Consider the following 21,300-nt stretch of genomic DNA (forward strand, 5'->3'; position numbering starts at 1 on the left):
TTTGCACCTTGACAGTGAATGAAAAATGAATTTCACACACAACCTTTCTGAAGAGCAGCAGCCAACTACTAGGCAACAAGAAACATTACGATGGAAAAACTACAGGGATTCCATAACACTGACAACTCAAAACAAGATATTTGCTTTATATTATGGTGTAGGCAATTCCCCATTCGTTTAACATATTGTATGACTATCACCAAGTCACAAGGAGAAATGTTTAATAACGTTTATTTGCCAGGCCCTGTTTTTAGCCATGGCCAGTTGCACAGTACATTTTCCAGAGTTACATCAAAACCAGGGTTAAACATACAGGTACTTGCCGGTTACACACAGGAGAATATTTTCGATGAGAATAACGTTTATGTAACAAATTGCTTTTTTGACAATTATGACGTCGATATACTACATTACCTGATGGCCACACTTCATACATACTGACTTACATGTGCCGTGCATTTCCCTTCTTATCCAATATGTTCTGTTAATCTGTTCATGTTACACTTTGTATTGTAAATATTCATGCTGTGGGAAGTGACTATTGTAATACTGAGCCCTCTTACAAGTTATTATTTATTAAAATAATCTGTTTTCTTACTGTAACAGGTGATGTTCTTCTCTCCCTCATCATCATTTCATTAACGCTTTTATTCTTGCAAACATTTCAAAAGCACGATTTGCTAGTATTTTAATAATTCATTAAGTGATAAAGGATAGTGTAGAAGTGCATTATTGACTGCTGCTGTCTTACAACCCCAGGGCGTAGACGTTCACATTTAAGTACTAAAAAATAAATACTGTTGTAATCCATATATAAGAAGCCACTTTATAAAAAATTAAAAAAAAATAAAAAAAATTTGAAATAAATAAGATTCCAAAATATACAGCAGATCTATCTGTTAAACTGTAATAATTCACTTCTATATACAGTATGTGTATAAGTATTTTAATCAAAAGCAAATTTTACTGTGCTACTTCATTTATTTCTGCCTTCACAATCTGTTGTCTGATTCACCTCATTCGGTCTGTGACACTTCTGTCACTAATTCATATTTGAAACTACTTTAATGTGTCAAAGGCTTAAACTCTAACACATTTCTAAGCAGTAACATCACGTTGCTTAAATTGACTTATTTGGCTCTCTGCTTGTGCTGTACATGACTTACTGAAGAATTCCAGATTATTAACTTTTAACAGCAGCTTCACACTAAGACAATAAGAGGAGCCTGTTTCTCTGTATTTAAATGCCGTTAGGTTCTTCCTTGGTGTGTCATTATTTTTCCTTTCCATTTATGCATATAGCCTTAAATTCTTTCAGACCAAAAAAAAAAAAACCTTACTGCCTGAACTAATTTAGGATATGCATATTTGGGAAAGACCTTAAACTCCAAGGAGATGAATGAAATACACAACAAAACACTTGCTAAAAGAAAATTGTGAACATATTTAAGCAGTGACAAAAGACTGAATTAGTGTAAAAGTCAAAACTCAGGAATCAAAAACATCATGCCACACTTTTGGATTTAGATATTATTTTATTACATGGCAAATTATTAATTAAACTGAATAAAACCCGAGAACAAAGCAGTAACTCCACTTAAAATGGCACACCAAGTGATAATAAATTTCATTTTCTACAACCTGAATTGGTTCTTATAATTTGTACTATACACACAAAGAGGTTTTGGAATGGTTATCATTATAAATAATATTTCTTATATTAAAGGTTAATGCACTGCTCTTTTAATAAATAAATATACTTTCAGTAGTATGTGTTATAGTCACATAAATGCCTTTGACAGTTTTCTTTCATTAACTTAAATGTGCTTTTTAAGTGTTCTTTTGAAAACAGAGAAAAAAAAATTGTATTTAACATGTTTGTTAGAAATTTCAGCTTTTAAACCATACATATATATATATTATATATATATATATATATATATATATATATAAATTCTTTTTACAGAAGCTCTTTAAATAAATACAAAAATAGGTAAATAAATAAATGTACTGTATATATACATACACCATGGTCTGAACACACAACAGAATGACTAAAAAGCAAGAAAATTAAAAAGAAAGGAAACTTTTTACTTGGCAGTCAAGTCACAGTGAGGCGTTATGTAGGAGTATTGCTGTTGACATAAAGGAGCCCCAGTACTGTTTCTCACAAGCTTCTGCTGAATAATTGGTTATTGTGTCACAGAGAGGATGTGCAGTATTGTTCATAATGGCATTCAGTTTTGTTTTAATTAACTTCTTTGCTACTACCTCCAGGGGTTCCTGAGTGTGTCACTTAACTGAGCCTGAAATTTTAATTAGCTTGTTGATTCGGTGGGCCTTTCTTGAAGTGATGTTACCAGCCCAGCACAACACAGCATAGAAAATCTCACTGGCCATCACAGAGTTATAAAAGATATGAAGGATGTCACTTTCCACATTAAAGGAAAGCATTTTCCTAAGAAAAAAAGAGCCTGCACTGTCCTTTCTTACATACTTCCTCTGTGTTCAGAGACCGGTCCAACCTGTCATTAATGTGAACCCCTAAATATTTGTGGGAGTGGACTACCTCTACATCCACTCCTTGAATAGTGACTGGACATTGAGGCTCTTTGGTGCTGTAAAAGTCAATAACCAGTGCAGAAAATTCTATTTGCACCTAGAAACAAAGTTCTCCACCTGATTCCTATACTCTGTCTCAACCCCTTTATCAATACCCCCCATCCCAAAACCCCCAGGTGCAGAATCGTCCGAGTATTTCTACAAGTGACTGAGGTGGACAGAGTGAAGAGAAAAGGAGACAGGACTGTTGCTTATGCTGCTCACATTCATATCAGAAACACAGGCGTCGAGTCTCACAAACTGTGATATGCCCAACAGGTAGTCCATTATCTAGAACACCATAGGGTCATTTACCTGCATATCTCAGAGTCTACCATTTAATAGGGATGGCTGGATGGTACTAAAGGCACTGGAGAAATCAAAAAAACATCCTCACAGCGCTGTCAGCTTTGTCCAGGTGAGAACAGACCTTGTTGAGCAGATGTCGTAGATAATTGCATCCTCCAAACTGCAGTTGGCTCAGGTCATCTACCACAGGAGGATTCATATCGTCCAGGACCAGTCTCTTAAAGATATATCCGTCCCTAGTGGTACAGCGGTAATTCTAAGATGAAGAAAGGAAAAATAACAGTAAAGAAACGATAACACTTAGCTTCTTTTAATATCATCGAGGGAAAGCTCCTGTGTGTAGTTATTGGTTCCTGCAGTCGGCTCTGACCACTTCGAGAGAGAGTGATGAAGGCATTTTTTCTAGGTACAGGCAAACGTGAGGTCTTCCATTCATATTTAGGTGAGTTTTCAATTTTGTGGAGAATTACAGGGCTTTGATACATCTCTCACATTATTTGGTTTTAAAATAAGAATATGCAATTTCCAAACATGACATGCAATCTTTTTTTGGCACAGGGTAAACTGAAATAGCACAGTAACTGTTAACCATAAACTGAACATCAAACCATGATGTACACCTACTCTCTTTTATTAGCCTGCTTGAGTTGTCCTCACTTGTCTCTTCCATCTCAATTTTGCCTTCTCCCTATTAGATTTGCTAGGCTTCAGCTGTGTCTATCCATAGCCACAATTACCAGTTTTAAATAAAATAATGTATAGTGGACTAAAACTCACAGATCACAGCCACACACTTCAAGTCTTTGGCTACAGATGCTACTTATGTACTACCCAACTTTTTATGTGTATGCTGAGATTTTAGGATGTCTAAAGGGCATACCTAATTCTGGAAGTAATGGGTGATATTAGGAAGGCCGAAAGCCTTGAGTAAAAGATGGGGAAGTTGAGGAAAATGAGTGTTTTGGTGCTATTTGCATTTGTATAAGGCCAACACACAGACAGGAGTGGCCAGTTCTAAATACTTAGGCCCTAGTGGGGAAGTCAGAATTGGCATTTTTGTTTATTTGGTAATTTGTTACTCCTTATGGTTTTAGTTACTTTATTATTTATTCAATAAAACACCCTTTTTCTTCTTTAGCCTCCTTAGTATTTATTCTAGGTTCACAAACTGCTCTTGAGTGCTATAAGCTGTTCACTATTGTCAGAGACTATTGTTAATACATTTGTTTATATTAATTTTATTGTAATCATTCCATACAAATCAATCAATTTTTACAAAAAAGTGAGAGAAAAGAGCATGGCCAATGGGGTAAAACTTAAGGCTTGTAAACATGCCTAAATTGATGAGTTTGATAAGCCAATATAGATGAATGGAGAAGAAAAAGAAATGCAGAAATAATTGCTTCCTCTGTGCTTTAAGAGCGTATTCTAAAATATTACTGATTAGATCCTGCCATGTTTTGAAAAAAATCTGTACAGATCCTCAGAGTCTTTGATTTTTTCCAATTTCAAATAGTATAAAACATAGGTTTCCCACTGACTTAAAAGATGAGAGATAGGATTCTTCCAGTTTATCAGAATAAGTTGGTGTGCCAAAAGTGTAGTGAATGCAATCACAGTTTGTTTGTCCTTCTCCACTTTAAAGCCATCTGGAAGAACACCAAACACAGCTGTTAATGGGTTAGGAGGGATTGTGACACCAAGGCTGTCTGAAAGGTAATTAAAGTTTGGTCCAGAATGATGTTAATTTGGTGCAAGACCAAAACATGTGACCCAGTGTGACTGGGACTTGATTGCAGCGTTCGCAGGTTGGATCCTGCCCTGGAAACATTTTGGAGAGTTTCAGGCGAGATAGATGTGCTCGATATATAATTTTGAGTTGAATAATTGTATGCTTTGTGCATATGGAGCTCGAGTGAATTCTCTGCATTTCTATTTTCCACTCCTTTTCTGATATATTGATTAAGAGATCTTTTTTCAGTGTCCTCTTGGATCTTTAAAAAGGAGGGACTGCAAAATAATTTTATATATTGCAGAGATGGTGTCTAAGTCCTTGAAACTGAGCAATATTTTTTCCAGCATGGACGAGTATGCAAGATGAGGAAAATTGGGAAGGTTCCGTTTAACAAAGTTCCTAATTTGAAGATAGTGAAAGAAATGTGTAGCTGGAATGTTAAATTTGGACTGTAATTGTTCATAGGATACAAACATTTTGTCCATATAAAGATCTCTAAGCAAGTTAATCCCAAATTTTTTCCAGATATTAAAAACTGCATATGTTTGTGAAGGTTAAAAGAGGTGGCTCTCATGCAGAGGTGCCACAGATAAAAGCTTCTCCATCTTAAAATGCTTTCTACATTGGTTCCATATTCCGAGTGAGTTAAGCACAATTGAGTTATCAGTATATTGCTGATAACTTGCATTTATTGGGGCACAAAGCAGGGAATATAAAGAAGTACTGCAGGATTTTACTTCTATTGCAGACTAGGCCTATGTATGTCCATCTGTTTGTGTCCAGGTTTTTATAGCTTGTTTGTTTGCTGCCCAGTAATAAACCTGAAAGTTAGGTAGAGCCATGCCATCTTCTGCCTTTGGTCTTTGAAGGGTCACTCTTTGGATACGTGGATGTTTTGAGTTCCAAATAAATGAGGTTATTGTTGAATCTAATTGCTTAAAAAATGATTAATTGATGTATATTGAAAGTTTTTGAAATAAGGAGATTAGGAAGAATATTCATCTTAACAATGTTAATTCTTCCAGTCAGAGTGAGATGAAGGGTTGACCATCTATACAAGTCTTGCTTAATTTTTTCCATGCAGACAGCGAAATTTTGTTGATAAAGAGCTTTATGTTTACTTGTGATGTTTACCTCTAAGTATTTAAATTGTTATGCAATGATAAAAGGTAGGGTGTCTAATCTAATATTATATGCTGGAGAATTCACTGGAAAAAATACACTTTTATTCAGATTAATTTTGAGACCAGAGATCTTTTAAAATTCTGTGAGTGCTATTAAAACTGCAGGCACAAAATTTTGTGGGTCTGATATATACAGTACCATATCATCTGCATATAGAGAGATTTTCTGTTCCAGTCCTTATCTGATAATCCCCTTTATCTGGTCAGTATTTCAACAGTGAACCCCCAGTGGTTCAATGGCAATTGCAAATAGCAGCGGTGACAAGGGGCATCCTTGTCTGGTACCTTGTTCTAGTTTAAAGTAGTCTGAACAAATGTTGTTGATACAAATTGAAGCTTCTGGATTAGTATACAATAGTTTGATCCATGCACAAATGCTCGGACCAAACCCAAATTTCTCCAATGTAGTGAAAAGGTATTTCCATTCAATCATGTCAAATGCTTTTTCTGCATCCAATGATAATATTATTTCTGGGGTGTTTGACTTTGTTGGTGAGTATACTCTGTGTGCACAATTATTAGGCAAGTTGTATTTTTGAGGATTAATTTTAATATGGAACAAACAGCTACCAGTCTGCTATCAGTCAATCCAAAATGTTAATAAACCTGAATGTTTCACAACGGAAATGTGAGTGTGAACATCATCAGGGGAATACATATGTGCGCATAATTATTAGGCAACTATTAGTGTGCAGATTTATTATGCAACTAAAGGAAAAATGAAAATTTTCCCATCTCACTTGTTTATTTTCATCTGTTATAGTGAGAATAATAAACAAACACCTCAAAATTTACAAATAAACATCTCTGACATTTCAAAAAATAAATCAATCAATCAATGACCAATATAGCCACCCTTCTTTCCAATAACAGTCATAAGCCTTTCCATTCATGGAGTCTGTCAGTTTCTTGATCTGTCAATCAGCTTTTTGTGGAGCAGTGACTACAGCCTACCAGACACTCTTCAGAGAGGTGTATTGTTTTTCTCCCCCGTAAATCTAGCGTTTAAGAAGTGCCCACAAGTTCTAGATAGGGTTTAGGTCAGATGAGGAAGGGGGGCCATGTCATTATTCCTTCATCTTTAAGGCCTTTACTGGCTGGCCACGCAGTGGAGAACTTCGATGCAAGTGATGGAGCATTGGCCTGCATAAAAATCATGGTCTTTTTCCTGTATCACTGTTTGAAGAAAGTGTCTTCGAAAAACTGGCAGTAGGTTTGGGAGTTGATTTTGAGTTCATCTTCAATGCAAAAAGGTCCAACTAGCTCATCTTTAAAAATACCAGTGGAGCTCTGTGCCCATTACTGATCCACAGGTCCATCCATCTGGTCCATCAAGAGTCACTCTCATCTCATCGGTCCATAAAACCTTTGAAAAAAATCTGTCGTCAGATATTTCTTGGCCCAGTTTTGACGTTTCAACTTATGTTTCTTGTTCAGTGGTGGTTGGCTTTCAGCCCTCCTTACCTTGACCATGTCTTTGAGCACTGAACACCTTGTACTTCTGGGCACTCCAGGTAGGTTGCAGCTCTGGAATATGAAAGTACTGGAGGATAATGGGTTCCTGGTAGCTTCACGTTTGATTCTTCTCAAATCTTTGGCAGCTAATTTGCGTCTTTTGTTCTCAACACGTTTCTTGCGACCCTGTTGACTATTTGCAACAAAATGTTTGATGGTTCTGTGATCACACACCAATATCTTAGCAATTCCAAAAGTACTGCATCCCTCTGAAAGACTTTTTACAATTTTTGACTTTTCAGAGTCAGTAAATCTCTTTTTTGGCCCATTTTGCCTGAGGAAAACTAGCTGCCTAATAATTCTGCACACCTTGATATAGGCTGTTGATCTCCTTAGGCCACACCCTCCCTCATTACACAAATACACATCACCTGACGTGCTTAAATCCAATAAGCATTCAAGTTAATACAGCTTGGAGTTGGAATATACGCATTAAAAATGATGATATGGTCAAAATACTCACTTGCCTAATAATTGTGCACACAGTGTATTACATTAAACAGGCATCGAAGATTGGAAGATAAGTGTCAACCCTTGATTAATCCAGTTTGATCTTGTGATATTACCGAAGGGAACACTTTCTCCATCCTGCTAGCTATGATTTTTTAGAGTATCTTAATGTCATTATTCAAAAGTGAAATTGGTCTGTATGATGCACATTGTAATACGTCCTTATTTTGTTTAGGAAAGACGGCGATTAATGCTTGGCGAAAAGTTTGAGGAAGAGTTTGATTGTCTCTGGCTTCTGTAAATGTTGCTAATAGAAGGGGAGCTAGCTGAACGGAGAATTTCTTATAAAATTCTGCAGGGTAGCCATCAAGGCCCGCTGCTTTCCACCTTGAAGTGACTTTATAGCATCTAGTAATTCTGATAGCACCACAGATTTATCCAGTTCATCTGCACTAAAAGTATCTATTTGTGGTATCTGGAATGTATTCAGAAATGTATTAGATTGTGTGCTGTCTTCTTTAAACTCAGTAGAATATAAGGATTTATAGTAGTCTCTAAATGTGTGCATTATATTTTTATGGTCGATGATTTTGTCTCCGTTTGTGTTGGTGATTACTGGGATTGTGTTGCGGACTTCTTGCTTGTGGATTTGTTGAGCTAAAAGCTTATTAGCTTTCTCTCCGTGTTCATAGTAATGATGTCTGGATTTATAAATTAGTTGTTCAGTTTCTTTAGTTGTCAAGAGGTTGAGTTCTGAATGCAGAGCCTGCCTTTTCCTATGTAGAGCCTCGCTTGGAAGCCTGGCATGTTCTTCATCTATTCTAGTAATTTCGCTTTTTAGCTCTGATACTTTCTTGGTTTCTAATTTATTTCTGTGGGGAAGATATGAAATAATCTGTCCTCTTAAGAAGGCCTTAAGAGTTTCCCCAGAGTATTCCTGCAGAAATCTCAGAGGATGTATTTGTCTCCAGGAAGAAACTGATTTGTTTGGATATAAATTCTGTACAATTATCGTCTGCTAACAGAAGCAGGTTGAGACGCCATCTGTGAGGTGAGTGTGTGGGGCATAGTGACTTTAGCTCCAAGATCAGAGGTGCATGGTTGGAAATAACAATAACATTATATTTGCAAGATTTAATCGTATGCAAGAAATTATGATCTATAAAGACATAATCAATTCTTGAGTAGCAATGATGCACTGGTGAGTAGAAAGAATATATGTTCTTGAGTTTGGGTTTAGAAACCTCCAGGGGTCTGATAAATTGTGATCAGCTATAAACTTTGTAATTATCTTTGCAGTGTTAGATGTTGTCCCCCCGTGATAGAAGTCCTATCTAAGAGTGGATTTAAAACACAATTAAAGTCCCCAGCCATTATAATTTTATGAGTGTTCACATTGGGAATGGATGCAAATAAATTTTGTATAAATTCCTTATCATCGACATTAGGTGCATAAGCATTTATCAAAATCATTTTACAGTTAGATAAGTTGCCCATGACCATCACATATCTCCCTTCAGGATCCAATACTACATCTGATGCTACAAATGAGACTGTTCTATGTATGAGAATTCCCACACCTCTAGTTTTCTTTGTAAAGCTAGAATGGAACATTTGGCCAGCCCAGTCCTTTTGCAGCCGGAACTGATCCTTATTAAGTAAGTGGGTCTCCTGTAAAAATACTATTTTAGCATTTAAACCCGTTAGGTGAGAGAATACTTTCTTTCTCTTTAATTCGTGATTCAGACCTTTAACATTCCAACTCACAAAGTTAACTGTCCCATCATGAAGACATTGATTCTGAATTTTTGATGTCATTTTCTAGCTTTAACCTTAATTTCCTATTTCCCCAAGAGTAATTGCCATGCAGCCTATTGTTACATTGGTAGTTATAATTATAAGGATTAAAAGGATAGATTAGATATAGATATAGACTGCTCTCTTTCTTTCCCCCTCTTATCCTGCCACCCTCCCATTTTGCCTCCACACGTGAGGCTACACCCCAATTCACGCAGTCCTGGTCGTCTGACATACCAAGAGACAGAGCACATCCAAAGCAAAACATGCTCCCACGCAGCAACGTTTTAGGATTAAAAAATAGAAATATCTATTGCAAATACAGTCTAAATACTATATGCCAAAAATATCCTTAACAGACTATAAACTTAAAATATAATCTTTAGCAATCTTAAAGTATTAAGATAATAAACCTGGGAAATGGTGTTAGAAAGTGGTCCAGCATAAGCATAGTAAGTCTTAATGCAATAATAACAATAAACCAAGGGTATGATGTTAAATAGTCTCCTTTAGGGTAGAGAGAAAAAAAGGGAAATAATAATAAAAAAAATAAACACACGTCTATAACTGTAATTAAAACATAAACAGATAGCGTCTGAGAAATAAAGAGGATGTATAACTATACCCGTATGTTTACAAATAAATCAAACAGTAGGTTATATATCCTTGCCATGTCATGACAGGCTACGACTCACTACTGTGTTTTTAGAATAGTGTCGGGATCAACTTTCTTAATTCCTTTTCTGCTTCTTCCTTGCTGGCGAAGACAGAGAATTGACCTTGCACTTCCACTTTCAGTTTGGCAGGATACAAGAGGCTGTATTTGATATTGGCTTGCCGTAACCGCTGTTTAATGTAGTAGAAGGCTGCACGTTTAGCAGCTGTTGCAGAAGAGAAATCAGGGAAAATACGAATGTGGTTATTTTCATATGTAATCTCTTGCTTGTGTCTGAGAAGTGCCATCACCACTAGCTTAAATAATACTCTCTCAAAGCGGATAATAAAAGACCTAGGTCTAATGGTATTTGACCCACGTACGCGATAAGCCGCTGCCATCTCAGAATCTGATTTAAAGTCCTCTCCAATTATTTTAGAGAATAGTTCAGCTGCGAATTTCACTGGGTTTGGACTTTCACAATTCTCAGGTAGACCTTTGATTCTAATATTAATTCTTCTGCTTCCATCTTCCAGAGAAGCAAGTCTGTCTCCGAATTTTTTGCATTAGGAGTTGGCAGCTGTTGCTTTTCCTTCAGCAGTGGCAGCTAGATTTTCGGCTGTTTCAATCCGAGTCGTGAATGTCTCCTTGACATCCTCCAGCTGGTCGGCAAGTATGCTCAGTTTAGACGTGGTTTCCTGAATGTGCTCTTCAATTTTACCCAGCATATCTTTAAAGACTGCCTCAAAGCGAATATATATGCATTTCTCCAAGTCTTTATTATTCTGCTGCAGCTCCTTTCACAGCTTCTCATTTGCCTTCTTGCTTTTCCATATATCTTTCTTTATCTCTTGCTTGAGCTCTGCGATCATCACCTTCAGTTCAGACAGATCATTTCTGTTTTCATGCACCGTAGGTGAGGCGGTGGGCTCTACTACAGCTGGTGTTCCCGGCTCGCGTGGAGTAGCTGAAAACGCGGACTGCAAGGCCTTTTCCAGTTTTAGATGATCTTCTCCAATCGGCGAGCTATCGTAATCTGCATCACTTGCATTCGTACATTCGCTCCGCATTACGCTCTCAGCCAGAGACGATGTAGCGGACCATGGTCCCGAGGAGTCTGGGCTTTCACCCATCTGAACCAGGTCAGTCTATAAAAGGCCGTACCTTGAGTATGAACTTGGACTTGTCGGTCTGAAATTAGATGTAGCTTTAGTTTTCATTTCTTTCTGAGTCCCTTTCTTGTTGGCCATGTTTATATATGCTTGCATATACTGTAGTAGTACCCTCAGGTTGGATAAATGCAGGATATCTCAGGATAATAAGAAGATAATATGAAAAATAACACCATTGCTAGTGGAGCTCCGCTTCAGACGTCCATCTCTCACAACGAAAGAAACCAAATTATTAATTAATACATTTTTAAATCCCCCTCATGAGCACTAGAAAAGTTAGGTTATGCTATAATTAAGGGGCTGGAAGAAATCTGTTCATTAGGAAAGATATATATGAATATTATGTGTAACTGGTAAAGTTGTGTTTGCAAATGAGAGGCACAGATGACTTACAGATTTGGCACATACTAAAGCTTTTACATTATGTGAATTTTCAACACATTCAAGTATTTATTACAGTGTGAATAACCAAAACATAATTGAAAATTTCTCCAATCAATGCAGCAGTGTATGCTAGGGTATTTTCTTGACAGCCATTTCACATTCACACGTCATGCTGTGTTCCATTGTGTTTCCATTCCACTTTCACTATTATAAATGAACTAGACAGCTCCCTGTACAATGCAAGAACACCAAATTTGTTTGTCTAAACATTGGCCCCCTGCTCTGTAAACCCTACCATTTTGATCAGAGGAGCTGTCCAGTGTGTATAGTAGCTCCCTAATATGTAAACTACTGCTAATAAGAGCACATATAAAAAATAAGTCAAACTGTAATATGGCACATATTGGATTCTCTGCATGCACGTGACAAAAGAAAATGTGGTTAAGGTAACTTCATATATAAAAAGTCACATATTAAAAGTATATATAAACTACTTATTGGTAATGAGAATTCAGTTGTTTTCAGTGTGTATTCAAATGTATTAAGTGATTTATTATGAAAACTCCATGTGGTAGCTTATACCAAATATATATGTAACCTCCACAATTTTTGACCCACATTCAAATATATTTCATTCAATACATAATTTTACATTTACAATTTTTAATTTCAATTATTGTTTCCTGTGACAACACAAAAACAATAAATTAGCTTGGATAATTGGGGTTCATTTTCCAGATTTTATTTAGTCATTTATTTTGTTATTTAAAATTTTTTACATTATGGTTTTGTGTATTATTTGTAATATTTAAAACAAAATCAGCTTCTACAGATGTTAAAAAATAGGCTCTCTTTCATTACTTATAATAGGACTGGTAGAACCTTTTATATTAGAATTTTAATTGGTCCTTCTTCACAAATCACATATTTTTGTGGTGCCCCTTAGTGTGTGATTTGAGCCATAGATTAATGACCATGTTGCCACAGGGTGTACAGTGGAAGTCTAACCAGAACACTTGAGCATGCTGTAATTGACGAGTGCTATACAAAAATAAATGGAGTTGAATTAAATGATGGACTTGATTTAGGCAGATCATATAATTCAACTAATACATTCATTACTTGCTAATTATTTAACTTTATGATAAACACAAACATATTTTTTTGAAAAATTATGTATTAACTTTAACTAAACCATTTCATTTCTTAACTGATTTTTGTTTTTTGTTTTTTTGTAATAGCATATCCTAGATATCACCTGAAATAAAATAAAAGGCAAATAAACAACACATTAGCACATTAAGTTTAATTCAGTATTTTAATATGTGTATGTTACAGTGCAATTATTAGGCAAAATATAAGGGATATACAGTATATGGTATAAAACCTTAAGATAATTACTAAATCTTTGCTTTATAAAAAAATATAGTGAGCACATTACAGTAGTGTCTGTGGAAAGCAAAAAAACAACACATTTGCACTATATAATACACTTTTTAGATTATGCAATTAAATTATGAATGTATCCATATATTAATTACAAAGAGCAAACAGTATTTTAAACATTATGAAATTAATTTACACCTTTCCATTCACCTACCTACTGGCTATACATCTAAAATGAACACTGTACATGAGACAGATTGGGTTAAGCAGGTAGTCAAACTTTCTTATTTTGTAATGCTTTTAAAATGTAAAACTAACAATGATTTATGATCATTTGAAGTGCGCAGTGAAATTGTGTAAGTCTTTTAAATGAAAACTATAGATCAGTGTGTACAGAAAATGTGTTTTTTTTTTTTTGTGTGTCAAATTATCTTGTGCTATAAAAACCCCAAATTCTGTGCAATGTGAAAATGTGACTATGTAAACTTAACAAGCCACTATCTTGTACTGCTTTCAGTGCTATATTCATGTTCAAATAATATAATTTTAAATTTGCAGAACAAACAAGAAGTTGAACTACATAAAAACTTAAATGCACAAATTAATAGTCAGTATTAAGTATAAAGTCAGCATGCTTTCACCTTTATTAAACAATGACTGTAGTGAAGTCATGAAACTGTAATAGCTTAGTGAAAATGTTCTGTAAGCAATAAAAAATAATATTAAACATAATTATTAAATGTAATTTCAATTTCTTTAAAGGTACTGGTTAAATTATCAGCATTGTTTTAAAACTGACAACACAAAATGAACATTAGGAACATTAGGAATATTGAACTACACAGCTATAAACTCTAACGGATATAATTCACATTGAAATCTAAAATTATTCAAATTATTTCTCAGTGTTTATTCATTGTATGTTGTTTTAATCTGGAGGCAGCTGCTCTGATAATTATCAGTTTAAATGACTTGAATAAAAAGTGTTTTATACAAGGAAAAAAAAAGGTATATTTACTGGTATTACCAGCTTCAGTTAATAGGTAATTACTGGACAAAAATATTTTTAACCTTTCATTTTTTGTTCTGTTGCTTAATGAAGCTTTGAACTAAATTAAAGACAGGCCTCTAAATTTACTTTAAAATATGCTAGTGGTTGTTATTAGTACCTTATTATAAAAATATTACATCTGAAATAAGCCTTCCTATGAAGTAAAAATGTGTTATTCTGAATACTGGAAATATGATAATTATACCTTTTCAGCCATACCTACTGCAACAGCGATAAATACCATACTAACAAGAATCATGTAAAATGAGTGCTTACTGACCTTAAAATATTTTACATATTCCAAATTTTTTATAATAAAATAGAATGATACAATTGTATACACCTAATCCAATTTTAATTTAATTTATAAGTCCTACTGAGATGTGGCTGAACCTTCTCAATGAAGTAAACTACTCTGGTTCTTAGCTTTTATAATGAAATAGTCTAATATAAATAATACTGATAATAATAATAATGACCTTTAACAATGAAAATACATTTAAGTACACAGCTAAAATGTTAATAATGAATCTTGATGAAAAAATATAGACCAAGAGCTCTATAAATATAAAATGTAATTTGGAAAGTATACTTCAGGTCATATTAAAGAATAATACTGCATAGCTGAGTGACAGTAATCATGGAGCCACTACAGTTACAATATATAAAATAATATTAAGAAATCATTAAACAAGTAAAATACAGTAAAACAATTTCTCAAGATTGTACCTAATTTAATTAAGCACTTATCAGTTATATATTATAAAATAAAACACCTTTTTTACTTGCCATTCATGGTAGTCAATATCATAAAGGCAACTGCAGCTACTTTACTTATACAGACATATTTACAATTTATGCATATAAGTGCCACTAGTAATAAAGCAACAGTAAAATAAAAAATGCAATAAAACTCAATAAAATTTAAAAATGCAGCTGTTACCTTTTGAAATGAAGTATAGTGCTAGTATGTCATCAATATATGATCTTCCTCACAAAATAGAAATCAGACTTCATTATCGTTAGCAAAAAAGAAAAAAGCTGAATATGTATAGAAAGTATGAATAACTTATAACGGCAAATCCATCTTCAATATGAACAAAGTTAAGACTCAGAAATTCAGTCTTTGCTAGAATTCATTGAACAGCTAAATTCCATTATAAATCTTGCAAAGAATTACAGGTAAGTTGTATCATATGTTTCAAATCTTCCACACAATAATTGAAACTAAAAAAGGTATGCGGTGAGGAACAGTTTAGTGACATCATATGCAAATAAGCAATTTAGAAATATTGATACAGTATACAACACTTTAAAGCATCATAATACAGTCAATTAACTGCATCCAACTGCATTCAACAATATGGATCCCGCCAGCAGGTATCTTCATGTTGCCCTGGAGGATTTGGAAATTAAAATTAATAAAAATGAACTTCATATAATAGAAAAAGTTCAAAAAAATTTTGCTATAGATATGACCTGTTAATACCTTGATGATCTGTACATTATTAACCACATTTTTTATATCTTCTGTATTTCATTCTGTACAAATTATGAAAACCTGCTAAAAAAACTCATTTTACTTTTATTTATTCAATTGATATTTTTGTTACATGAAAAAAGAGCTTTCAAACTAGAGCACAAAGAGCCAGAATAGATATCAAATTACAGATTGCTTTTTTCTGTCCATTATTACTTATAAAGACATCTCTTTTATTGTAATGCATATTGTTTTTGTATGTCTTTTCTTTTACTTCTATTTTAAAAATGTAAAACTATACTTTTACCAAAAAGATACTGTGGACACACAGCAGTCAAGTAATCAGAAGCTTCAAGTGAGTGACTTTGTTTTTCGGGAATAATAATTTCTTTACTATAAAGCTTTGTTTACAGCAGTGTCTCACAACCTTTTTTCTGTAGTAGCACATTTTTTGTAACCAAAATCATCCCAAGGCACACCACTGTCCTACTAACCACAAACATATACACATGCTCAGCTGCCCAAAGGGGTGGGACTACAGTGAAGCCGGTAAAAAAGGAACTCCGAGATCAGCATTCACAGACATTAGTGAACACTTTGGTGGCATCTCCAGGCTGCTTCGCCATTTTACCTATCCCTCTTTGCCTCAGAGGCATCTTGTATGCCCAATATCCACCAATGCTATGCAGCTCAATGGCAACCACACAGGGCAGATGGACTCTAGCAGCCTGGAGACACTGTGCTGTGTCTACAACATTGCAATCACAGAGCTGCTCTTACAGTATGCCTGCTTCCCCTCAGGTCTTAACCACCTGTGATTCTTGCCCCTCTCGGGTTCAGACCCAAGTGTGCTACACAATTATTTTCATAACACACATGGTTAGCTCTCATGGTACACCACCACTGTATTGCAGACCACTGGTTGAAAAACACTGGTTTAGAGCATCCTCTTGTACAAGATATTTTAAGAGTGTGCATTTGTTAATGTATAAGGGACTTTCAAAAGGTTTCTGCACTTTTGTATTTTCTTTGGAATTGGTGAAGATGGGAGGAGTAGTAATTGGCCATTACAAATTTGGTACGACGCTGGGAAAATTGAATCGCAAAGGAAGGTAACTATGTAGAAAAATTATGTATTTTTTTTTTAAATTCTTAATAAATTGACTTAAAAAAAAGTGCAGAAACGTTTTGAATGTCCCTCGTAGATATAGTAATTTATTGTAAGTCAAATAGCATGAACAAAAAGGAAAGCCTAATCGATCTATCATCAGATGCCAATCTCAAAGCTAAATTTCACTCATCCCCATCAAGATCTTACTTTTGGCTCTCCGTAAAAAGTGAGTACCCAGTGTTGAGTGAAAAGGCTATCAAAATTTTTATTCTATTCACAACGACCTACTTCTGTGAAAAGACATTCTCGTCTACTATTCAGATTGGAGGGTCCAAGTGCTTAAATGACACTGACCCATTAGACACTGACGGGGAACCCCTGCATTCCAACCACATTAAGAACATTCAAGAATACATGTAGTAAGCTTTATAAAAGACTAGCAAAATACCCGCGCTTCGCAGCAGCGAAGTACTGCCTTAAAATTTTTATTTAGAAGAAATGTAAGCCTTTTTAAACTGAGGAAAAATATACCAATAATTATTTGTTAAAGGATCTCTTTGTATGCCACATTGTCAGTTCGGCCCTCCGGTTGTAATATGACCAAGCTGTGCACTGAGCTTACTCTGGAGCATGCAATGTACAGTTGGGCATGTGAAAAGCAATCTTGCCTCAAATCTCTTCAGCTTGGATTGCTGCGGTCATAATCGGTTTGAGTTTCTTGGTTTGTTTCAATTACGTTAGTATTTGTAGGGCTTGCTGTGTTGAAGTGACATTCGGCATCTGTCAAGCGTTGTAAGCATACAAATGGTTTCATCGATAACTTCGCATCCAGCTTTTTAGAGTTTAAACATTCATAAACATCAAAGTGGATGTAAATACCGTGGCGAAGCAAGGAAGGGAATGAAGAGACTGGAGTGACGGACGGCCTTATATAGGCAGGCAGCCAACAAGGTGGGAGGTATGGGGATGGGGGACCCAACGCTGCCTCACACAGCGACCGAGCTGCAGGCTATGGACGCATATATGTACGTAAGTAGGATTCAGTTAGCGTTGGGAACCAACGTACCAAATTTCTTGAAGATGGGCTCATAGGTAACAAAGACCGTTGGAAAGTTCAATATGGCGGCCAACATTGGCATCATACCATCGAAATAAGTACGTACATCGGTTTCGGTTAGCGCAGGGAAGCCTACCAAATTTCCTGAAGATGGGGCCATAAATAAGAAAGTTTAACATGGCGGACATTACTGACCGTTACGCGTAGAATTTCTAAATGAAACCTGCTTAACTTTCGTAAGTAAGCTGTAAGGAATAACCCTGCCAAATTTCAGCCTTTTATCTACATGGAAAGTTGGAGAATTAGTGATAAGTAAGTCAGTCAGTCAGTGAAGGCTTTGCCTTTTATTAGTATAGATACAGTAAATAGAAGCTTGATATGAGTAGTGAGATTGTTCTTGGTGGACTGTGGTGAGAGAAGGAGCACAAGGCAGTGACAATAACAAGGAGCAATCAGAGATGCTAGCGGTATTATGTAAAGTAGGGAAAACTAGCCACATCTTCTTCTTGGTTTGGGTTTGTTGCTCTACGAAACGTTTCCCACGGTTTGGAACAAAGGGAATTGTAAGTAGGTCATTAGGCTCTTAAAGTACAGTTTATTATTTCTAATGAACACGTCCATGTTCAATTATTTCTATATATTTCACCAGTAAACCTAACTACCCCAAATCTTACTGCCTTACTTGTCAGTTTACCATCTATAATCAGGGGAAAAAAGAATCAACAAAAAGGTAACTGACCAATAAGAATAAGTTCAGCCTGTTCCTCTGGATTGACAAGTGATAAAACCATCATGAAAAGAGGCATTCTGAAATAAATAGGATAAGCATTAAAACTGCCATTTGGAAATGTGTCATTTGGAAAAAAAATCCCATTGTCAAATAAATACAAATGGTATTTAAAATATTTCTGTTTTGAAAAGAAATAAACTGCCTTACTTAAATGTAAAATAGTTACATTGTTGAAACAAAGTAAAATGATAACATTGTCTTTTGTAATAATTAGGTATGTTAATTATTTCACATTTTAACCCTTTCAGCCCAACATTCCTATTACTAGTACATATATATGAAGCCCTTTTAGTAAAGCACAGGTATGTTTGCAGCCGTTGGTACCATGCATGCTACTATTAGCGCACACTGGAGAGACTGGCATACAGTCTGTGAAACACGGAAGTGAAATAAGTAGTACTTAAGTATTTGGTATAATAATAGTGATCATTTTTTTGCTTTTTCATTTTTGAGCTTCCTAGACACCCCAAAGGTAGAATATATCACAAAATAATTTTTCCCATAAAAACAGAAAATACAGCGTGGAAAGGGTTAATGAATGACTCATTTATATATCATTTTTCATGCAATTATTCATTTAACAATTGCCATTTCATTTACTTATTTTTGGCACAAATGGTATTTCATATGTATACCACCCAAATGGATTTGAAATGAGTCAATCAACATGTGATTGAAGTACAAATTTTCAGCTTTAATTCAAAGGGTTTAACAAAAATATCATATGAGCCGTTTAGGAATGACTGGTATTTTTATACAGAGTTCCCCATTTTTAGAGGTTCAAAAGTAATTGATGAAACTAATAATCAAAAATATAATAATTATTTTTAATATTTGGTTAACAGTCTTGAACCAGTGGACATCATCAAATACTGGGTTTCCTTTGCTGGCCTTCATTGCATTTGCATTTTAAGTTTCTGCGTGTTCATTGGTGTTTCTACTTTCAGTTTTGTCTTCAGCAAATATAATGCTTGGTTGAGGACAGGTGAAGCATATTCTGCATTTCTGACTTGAAAAACACTTGGGGTGCTTTAACAGTATACTTTGGGTGATTATCCATTTGTACTGTGAAGCACCATTCTACCATTTTTAGCATTTGGCTGGACCTGAGCAGACAGTGTAGCCCTGTACACTTGTGACCCAATTCCAGTGGCAGCCATACATGTCCATGCCATAACACTGCCTCCAACATGTAATATGCTTCGAATCATGACCTCTTCCTTTCTTTCTCCATACTCTTTCCATTATTCTGGTTATTGTTAATACCAGTTTCATCCACTCAGAACTGGGTAGGCGTTTTTAGATTTTTACTGGCAAAGTCTAATTTGGACATTTTATTCTTGACACTTACCAGTGGTTTGAACCTTGTGACAAGTACTCTGTATTTACTTTCAAAAAGTCTTCTCTGATTGCAGACTTTAACAATGGTATGTCTAACTCCTGGCAAGTGTTCTTGATTTGGCTACATGTTGTGAAGGGATTTCTCCTTCACCAATTAAAGAATTTTACAATCATCCAGCGCAGTTGTTTCCCATGGTTGTTAAGGCCTTTTGGTGTTGCTCAGCTCATATATGCATTTCTTCTTTTTAAGAATGTACCAAATTGTTGATTTGGCCACTTCTAATGTTTCTGCCATCTTGCTGCTGGGGTTGTTTTGTTTTCTCGGCCTCATTTAAGGGAGTTTATGAGTTCACACTAACAGCTTCCTAAAACACGTTATACACAATCAAGTCCAGACCTTTTACCTTCTTAAGTGTTAATAAAATAATAAGGGAACTGCTCACACCTGGCCATGGAACAACTTGTCAGTCAATTATTCAATTACTTTATAAGGAGAAGGTGAAATGAAATAAGTGCTGTAATTCCTAAACCATTCAACCAATATGATGTAAATACCCTCAAGTTAAATCTGGCGGTCAGTCCACACTTCCAGCCAACATTCATTATACAGCATCAAAATGATTTTTGTTAAAAAGATAAAATAACAATAACTTCTATCACTGTCCAAATACTTTTTATATCTTTGTACAAAACAGTACACAGTAGCTTTATAGAGGAGAACAATATTCCTAAACACTTTCATTATCCTGGGGCCAAAAACAAAATCATCTGTGCAAATTAGTGTAATTAATTAAATCTAATAATGTAGTGGAAAAAAGAGTGCCTGTTTCCCAAATGTTGTAAGTACAGTATATAGAAGAGAACAGACATGAAAGTAAGATGACTAGTTCATCCTACATAGGACCACAGACCAAATGGGCTCAGGTAATAACATGAGGAGTGACAACACATAACCCTCAAGCATTTGGGAAGCACAGCCACACTTAGTCTACCAAGTTATTCTACAGCTTAGGCATCCTAGATCCTGGTCCCCTAGCTACAGAACCAGCATCCAGGATTCCCGAGGTGGCCATCAACTCACCCACTTGATTTCAAGCACAGATTCTCAAAACCCATGGATGTCTTCCTCCCAAAATCACCTCCCCTGGAGAGCAATAAAATAAAACAAGAAACAAACAAAAACATATAAGCTTGCATAAAAAAGGAAAGAAGCAACAAAACAAAAACAATGAGAAAGATTCCTTCTTACACAAAAATAAACAATCAACAACACCAACAAGAT

General features: G+C 35.2%; 1 protein-coding gene across 3 annotated transcripts in view; it reads right to left on the bottom strand.

Annotated features, from left to right (window-relative positions):
* Positions 1 to 2,746: 2,746 nt before the first annotated feature.
* The window catches only part of LOC120527435 (probetacellulin-like), a 70,831-nt gene continuing 52,277 nt past the window's right edge, over positions 2,747 to 21,300 (bottom strand). The window contains exons 6-7 of one of the 3 annotated variants that reach the window (XR_005633331.1): positions 21,100 to 21,162; positions 13,112 to 15,635 (exon numbers count right to left, since the gene is read on the bottom strand). The gene's annotated coding sequence lies outside the window, so the exon portion shown is untranslated. Of the gene's footprint in view, positions 3,167 to 13,111; positions 15,636 to 21,099; positions 21,163 to 21,300 lie in introns of those variants that run through there. The other 2 variants (XM_039750846.1, XM_039750845.1) reach the window with 2 other exon arrangements.

The sequence above is a fragment of the Polypterus senegalus genome, chromosome 4 (assembly GCF_016835505.1).
Source record: "Polypterus senegalus isolate Bchr_013 chromosome 4, ASM1683550v1, whole genome shotgun sequence".
NCBI lineage: Eukaryota > Metazoa > Chordata > Cladistia > Polypteriformes > Polypteridae > Polypterus > Polypterus senegalus.